This window comes from Chanos chanos, chromosome 10, assembly GCF_902362185.1.
Source record: "Chanos chanos chromosome 10, fChaCha1.1, whole genome shotgun sequence".
Lineage (NCBI taxonomy): Eukaryota > Metazoa > Chordata > Actinopteri > Gonorynchiformes > Chanidae > Chanos > Chanos chanos.
The window spans coordinates 20,792,690-20,800,963 of record NC_044504.1 but is presented as its reverse complement, the minus strand read 5'-3'; positions in this window follow the sequence as shown (position 1 = coordinate 20,800,963).

Genomic DNA, 8,274 nt, shown 5'->3' with positions numbered 1-8,274 from the left:
ATAGCAGCCAGCTGCGTGCATTGTGTACATCCTAGAATCTCTCTCAGTTCTCACGCTCAGTTGCGTAATGACTTCCACATGCCACGCTAACATACGTCCGACTTATGTCCGTTTCGAGATACAACCCGTCGATCAGAACGGAACTCGACGTATGTCAGGGAATGGCTGTATTTATCATTTAATTTTTTTTTCACTTCTTTGTTCATTTAATTCAGCTTCTTTGGAGCACCGAATTGCTGTTGTTTTCCTTAACATCAAAATACTTCAAATACTGAAAACTTTTTTACTCTGAAACATTTTGTTATAAGTTTGAGGTCTCCCTGGAGACCACAGGGGGAAATGGAAAGGAAAAAAACAATAACGAAAAACAAACAAAAAATCAGAGATAGGAGGGCAACCAAACATATTGTGTGCTGGGTTGTGGGGCCAAACTTTATGTGTTGTCTCTTTTGCAGCTTGCTTTAAGAGTCACGGCTGTCTGCGGTTATGAAGCGATTATGCTTGTGTCGCTCCATCATTAGGCATGAGTTTGTGTCAGTGTGTGTGCATTTGTTTTGATAATCAAAATGAAAGCAGTTTATACATAATTTCAGTTAGTAAGTGTTTGGATGTGTGTGTGTGTGTGTGCGCGCGCATGTATCTGTCTGTCTCTACGTATGTGTATGTTTGTTTGTGGCAGATGTGTGTATATTGGCTGTTTGTTTCTGGGCTTTAATCCAGTTGGCTGAACTGCAATGAGGGGTTTGGGATTGGAGGTGGTGGACGAAGAGCAGCAGAGCACCTGGAGGTGAGTCCTTGGGGGAGATTTTGTCTTTTCTCTCTCTCTGTCTCCCTCTCTCTCTGTCTCCCTCTCTCTCTGTCTCTTTCTCTTTTTTTGGCAGTATGGACAGCTGGTTGTAGGCCGGCCACTCCCCAGGGCCCCTGCAACCTCCGTGCCTCTGATTATGCAAATAAGGATTTGGGCTTCACAACTGTGTAAATACAGCAGATCCACTCTCCACCTCTTCCCCCCTCCCCCAACCAATTTCACTCTATTTCAGGACATGTTGTGTCACAGTTCTCTCACCATTCAATATGCAACATTTCAATGTATTTATTTATTTTCCTTCTATTGACTAAGCCTGTTTGTTTCTTTTTGTTTTGGACCTCTGTTCTTGCAGAATATTTGATGTTGAGTTAATTAGCATATTAAATCTTTTTTTTTTTTTATTATTGGTTAAAAGCAAATCTGGTTATATGAAGCCGCTATCTAGCGTGCTTAAGTCAGGGAGTTAGAGGCCTAGCAATTAAGCCTCCTCTAATTAGCTTCAGAATGTGGGCCTGTTCTACACAGCCAGTCTGAAACAGATGTTTTGACCACTGTTTTAAGTAGCCATTTAATTGGAAATGTTACTTCAAATCAGGAGAGCCAGTACTTAAACATTAAGATGACTTTGTTACATTTCCTTAGTTTAATAAACTGTAGCTACAGTAATTACTGTATCAGTACAACGTATTAAAATGTATTGGATTTTTTTTCTCTGGATTTGCATGTGTTGAAATGTTACTGATTTTGTCTCTGGTAGGACAATGAAAAAATGTATTTGTGTGAACTTTTGATGCAGGCATGGCAACAGCTATTCCAGTTCCCATCCCACGTTACTGAGTGAAACATGGACTAAGGCAAGCCAGGAGGATAAACAGGTTTTATTAGTGAACCAGTATTCAAGACCAGAATATATCAGCCAATGAGCAGTACAGCATGGAAGGTAATGTAGAAATTAAAAAATTAGAAACTCATTCAGAGAGAAAGAGAAAGGAGGAATTTGTGTTGAGATTGGGGAAAAGCAAGAAGAAAAAGAAACATAGATATTTCAAAATTGTATAAAGAATAGAAATAGGAGAGAAAGAGGGAGACAGTCAGATGGAAATTCAAGGGAAGGATGTGCTGAAACAGGATGTTCTTTGCATGTGAATTCAACAGATTGAGGTCTAGTGTTTTAACATACAACTGTGATCAGGTTACACTTTCTTCACCCTGAAATGAAATACTTTCTACTTTGTTAATGCACAAATGTCTCAACATAAGAAAAGGTTGAGAAAACTAACAGTCTCCAGAGCTGTGCCTTACACCATAGCCATGCCATTTCTTTCTACTGAAGACTTTAATCTAACTGAGTTATGGATGTCTCTTTCTCACTCTCAACAATGCCGAATTTGTTATAAAAAGAAGAAAAAAATCAATAAAGTGAAATCTTCAGTTTGACAGGTTGGTGTGACCGAGGCATCATGACACTTTATTAAGAATGACTATATATATATATAGATGATCGGCATTTTCCCCTGCCACATGCAGTGAGTAGGATTTGTTAAAGGATTATTCAAATCTGTAGAGAAATGACATGTTGTGATAATGCTGTCAGCACAACTACAAAAGTTACTCTTTTAAATAAAACATTTAAATATCTTCAAAGACACAGATCCACTTCAAAAGCGCAGATGTGCTCTCTCTATATGTACTCACTCTAATGTAAAGGATTTCATTTTGAATATAGTGAAGGTGAATCTGACACTTTATCTATCAAGTTGAGGAGTAGAAGTATGATCGTTCTCGTATTCAGTGTTATACAAACCAACTCACCAAAAAAAGATGAGCAAAACCAAACAAAGGGGGCTTCCTCCAGATCCTGTTTTCTGCTTAAGACATCATGCAGGTGGAATGCAAACAACTGCTAATATGCCCTATGTGACAGACATAAAATAAGACTACTTAGAATAACTTTATTTGTCTCTCTGTAAAAAATGACAATTAAAATGGCCACTTATATAGAAAACCAAGTCATAATGCAGTAAAGCAACTGGTGAGCAAAGTATTAACATCTGCTGCTTGGCACAGGCTAAGATAGCACTCCTGGTGTCAATAACCAAACACTTAAATGAGACAATGCATGTCAATGCATGACAATGCCGGCCACTTGAAAAAAGTCATTATCTGCTTGGCACAAACATGACAACATGCTGTTGCCCAGCTGAGGGGAGTCAGCCTTTATTCATGAGCAAATAAATGAATAAATAAATAAGAGCAATTTTCTCAAACCCTCAAGCTCATACTGATTCGACTTCCATCTGAGATTTGTTAAAGCAAATTTTTTGGATGAAACTCTAGGGAAGACACAATTGTGTAGAATTATTAATCTATTCTCTATACTCTTCTCTTCGTCCAATATCTGCGTTCTGTATGTCCATATGTATTACCATTACATTACATTTATGTAGTACATGCTTTTATCCAAGTGACTTACAAGTGGGGAAACAATTCAAGCAACAGTGTAGTGAGAGACCTACGAGTAAGCGCTAAGTACTGTATCTATTCAACAGGGCAAGGTTCTTGAGATTCTTGACGATAGACAGGGACGCCCCTGCTCTGATGGCAGATGGTAGCTCGTCCCACCATTGGGGAACCACAAACGGAGACAGTCTGGACTGAGACTGCTTTGTGTGTAGGGATGGCAATGCCAGACAATGTTCCTTGGAGGAGTGCAATGGGCAAGAAACACATATAATCTTTGATGTAAACTGGAAATACACTTATCGGCAGTTAGGTAACATCATTTAGATGAACAGCATTTGTCTTCCTAGAAGCCATCGTTTTTTGGGGGTTTTTTGGGGGGAGGGGGACATCTAGTCACAAAAGGGTGTAAATTGGAAGCTGGCATGTGGTTGTGTGTGGTGATTTCACAATCCCAGAGTGCCATAGGGCATCATTAACTTACAATATGGCGTCTATCTGTCCTTTCATGGTTAGCTACTTCATTACCTCCAGGAAAATGTTCCGCCTTTCAGTAAAATCTCAACAACAGCAAAAAAAAATAAAATAAAATAAAAAATTAAAAAAACAACTTGCTGACAAAGATTTCTTCTGTCTTCCTCAGATTTTTTTTTGTCCTGAATCAAGTTTCCAAAGCAATTGTATTATCACTTCAGGCAGAGCCTGAAAAAGTATGTGCTATTTACCTCATCTCACACTGAACCTGTGTGAGACTTCTTTTGTGTCTTCCTCCATCTATTTTTGCATTATACCATTGGGTAAACAGTATTCTGATTATGAGTAAAGCTGGGACCTTTGTGCTCATTGCTTAGAGAGTGCTATTTCTTCCCAGGCAAAGGTGCGACAATGAGCGTAGCTGACTTAAATTCAAATTCACATCATGGTTCACATACCATCTGCACATTGTTGTTGTTAAATACCTCTCGCATTCTTTAAACACTTTTTTTTCCACTCTGAGCCTTGTGCCTAAATTAAAATCAAAATTAGATGTGTTTCCAGTAATATTTTTTTTTTACACCTGTTTCTCAAAGCAGCCCTTTGGATTCACTGTGTCATTCCCGTGTTCTTAGCTGCTGTCTGTTTGAGATGCCCTGAAAAGTTTGATCAGTAGGGATATTCCATGCACAGCTGTGACTCTATTGTACTTCTATTCACAGTAGCATAACAACCAAAACAGATTATTCAAAAATATATTTCAGCTTTCTGCTTCATAGTGTCAAACTTTCAGGTTCTATATCACAGCTAGGTATGCTAGGTCTATATCATAGCTAGTATAAAATATGCCTAATTTAATTTTATTTCCTTCAGTCTTGGTTGTTTGGTTAAATTGGCATCTGACAGTGTAATTATAACTTACTGTGGAACCAACCAGTGGGCTGTGTGGATTGTTTGTAGGGTATAACAAGTCACAAAACACAATTTCATAATATATTTTAAAAATACATATGTAGCTGTGTAGCTGTGTTATCTAGTGTTTGAAGTAGATGTTGATTTCATGCACATCAATAGCTGACTGCAGAACACCAGCGTGCTACAACTTCTTTTGAACTATAATTGTAGTGTAAAATTAAACATGAAAAAGGATCTTGAATCAGTTTCATAATTTTAGCATTGTACCTAAAAAAATAAAGAACAATATTTCTCAGTTCCAGTCCTATGGACCCACTAGACTTCATAATTTAACCAATATAAAGAACACAGTACAAAAGGTTAAGGGCTCAATGATGTGCAGGTGAATCAGTTTTGACTGTGAGGTGCTGGAGCAAAAATGTTTTGCATTGTGGGTTTCCAGAGCTTGAGTTAAGAACCACTTGTATAACACATGTATTACACACTCGTATAACACCACTTGTATAACACATATGGCTATATGCTTGAGTGATGAAATTCATTCTATGTACCCTTGCAACTGTTACCTGTGTTTGGTAATTGTTTTGGCTCTGCCCAGACCCTGAGAAAACAATGAGCAAAAGATGGATAGAAAGAGACAGAAAGACAGTCCCACACATGACAAACAGACAGAATGGAAAACGTTTTTTAGCCAGATGACATGTGCATTTACTTCAACACATCTCAGATGTGAGCAGAAGACTGTTATTCTGGCCGAACTGAACAGCTCCTTGAATGACTGCCTCAAATAGGGCCTGAACAGAGAGAGGACACAAGCTTAAAGCTGCAGCTCCTCTCATCTCTGGGACTGTGTTTGGAAGGGGTTTTTATGAGGTGTGTGAATTGCTTGAGGGACGGTCATTGTCGCTGCTTTCTCAGTGCATTGTGATACCACTGTTGACATAAAAAGGACAATCTGCCTCTTTTGTAGAATTGGAGATCCATAGCATTATCATGTGCAGACTTCAAGAGTCTTTTAAAGTGTGTTTGACACAGGCTTAAAAATGTGCAAGTTTTCCTGTGAGCACCGAATAATCATATTGAATTTTCAATCCTGAACATTTATGGATAATTTGATCCGGGACAGGGATGTCCTACTTCTGACCAGTTATACTGTTTAGCCATCGAGCCTATGTTTAGGCAAAACTTACTGGACTTTGCTTACTGTGTGTGCTTGCAACCTTTTTATGATAATGTAGGTGATGTCACACAAGTGTTTTTATTAACTTTTTTCAGATGTACTCGGACTTAACCAAAGATAACTTTGAGGAAGACATGGGTTAAAAATTTGGAGCACTACAATTAAAAACAAAGAAAGAAAGACTGGGAGGATAATGGAGAAAATGGAAATGGATGTTACCATAGTTGTCATATAACTTGGTTGCTTCTTCCCTGTGGTTACAGCCCACTAGGTCTTTGATACAAAACATACAACGCTTTCTGGTGAACATCTTCTGTTTTGACAGCCCTGAGTTCCAGAATTGTACCTGTTAGAACATTGGCAGACATTGTTTCTAGACAGCTGGTGTTTCATCTTCAGGCAGCTCAGAGGGTCCTGCATTATGGTGGTCCTGCGTTAATGTTTTATGGAGGGCTGGTTACCTAGTCTTGACTAACAGTTGTCTCTGATACATTTGGAGGGGGTTAATCTGACTGGCCTGACTCCTTTCTTAGCCTAGTCTATTTTACAGTCTTCACAAGTGTTGGCATTCCATTGCTTTTATGGAGCCTTTGTTTTACAACCCCCAGTTATAAATTAGACTTCTGTGCTCAGCCAGTGTAGGTTTAGTGCTGGATACTACAAGGTGCACAGAGTAGGGTGAGAGAGCTTTGGCAGTCTACAGGGATGTCGTCTTTGTGTTTGGTGAGCCAGATCAAAGCAAAAACCTGTGAGTCCCTGTCAGTTCTCTATCAGGTTTTTGGACCAGTGGGATAATGACATAAAGTTTGTATTACCTTCTTAGAGCACTCCTGCTGCTGTGAGAGTGTGGAGTGAAGAGGAAGAGCTGCTGCTGTCCCATGCCTACAGAAAATTTGGAGAAAGATACTATATCTAACATACGTAAGTGACTTAAGCTCAGTGTCTGATGGGGATGCTGTCACTGAGGTGGTTATTTACTGATGGCTCTTCCCTCAATGGCTTCGGATGGTCTCACTATGAACATCTGCTCAAAAAGCAGAGAGCTGCATATAGCTACAAACAAACAGAACATTTTGATCACAGTGCTTTGGATAGGATGTCCTTTTTGTTTTAACAAACAAACATCATTATACCACCTTGTATCATGCATGTGTTTGGGTGATGTACTCAGTTTGTTACCTAAGTGGTTTTTGTCCCTGAGAGAGTCCTTCTCTGAATTTTTTTCATCCCAAATACCAAGTTAAAAAGAGACAGAGTGGTCTTGATGAGTGAAGACATAAACACATTGAAGAACAGGACTGTGCAGATTTAGTGGGTATGTTCACAGATATGGTGACTGTCCAGCTGAGAACAGAACATGACGATGATAAGCTGGCTGGGATTTTACCTGGTTGTCTTTATGCTTTGGGGACTAAAACATATGCTGCATCAGTAATGATGAATAATTGTTATTATATAATAATTTTATTATATAATAATTTTATTTGTTTGTTTGTTGGTTGGTTGGTTGCATTGTTTGCCTGCTCGTTTGTTTGTTTCCAAGAGTAAAGTCTGCAGAACAGGCTAGGCCTGAACCCCAGCACAGCATTGTGATGGTATTGCACCTCTGACAGCAGAAGTTTCCTCAGGGTCATGCTGTTTCCTTGTTCTATGTCTTCCTTTCTTGGCTAGCCAAGCAAAGCTGCCACCCTCTGTGTGCAACCTCTAAACTGATCACCTCATACAAGCACACAGAAAGAGACCCTTAAACTGAACTACACTAAGGAAAAATTGACCATGTTTCCCAAACTTCACTGCGCACCCTGCCCTACAGCATCAACAAAATAGCTGTGGACCCTTTATGTATTGTGTATTTTTACTTCACTGACTCCGGAATGGAAATACAAAAGCTGTCTAGACCACAGCAATCTCAAGTGTATTATATGTACATTGACTATTTCAAAAATCTCTGTGCATATCAACGTACAGCTACATAGAATTTGAACCATGTTGTCACTTGTCACTGAAAGTAAACATGTATCTCAGTTTTTGTTTAATGGAAACCTAATTTTCTTCGGATTTGCCAACTGCATATGAGAAAGGCTACAGCCTTATCTCAGTCATATTGAGCAGCTGTGTAAACAGACAATTAAACTGCTTTGCAAAACTAATCAATATCTAATCTCAGTAGACATAAACATGACTAAAATTACATGTAAATAACAACAAAGCTGCATTTAATAGACTTGTACATTTGGCACTACCTTGGAAATCATGCCCGTAGAATAATATTATATAAGTCTCCCTAACTATTAGTTAATCCTCAGAACACTGCAGTGCTTTCTTGACTCAGTTTCTTTAGGTTTTTCATTTGTAACACAGTGGGTTTTTAAAAATTCATTAACATTTGCTCAAAACACTTCTGGGACTCTAAAACTGATTCTTTATTAATAGGTGT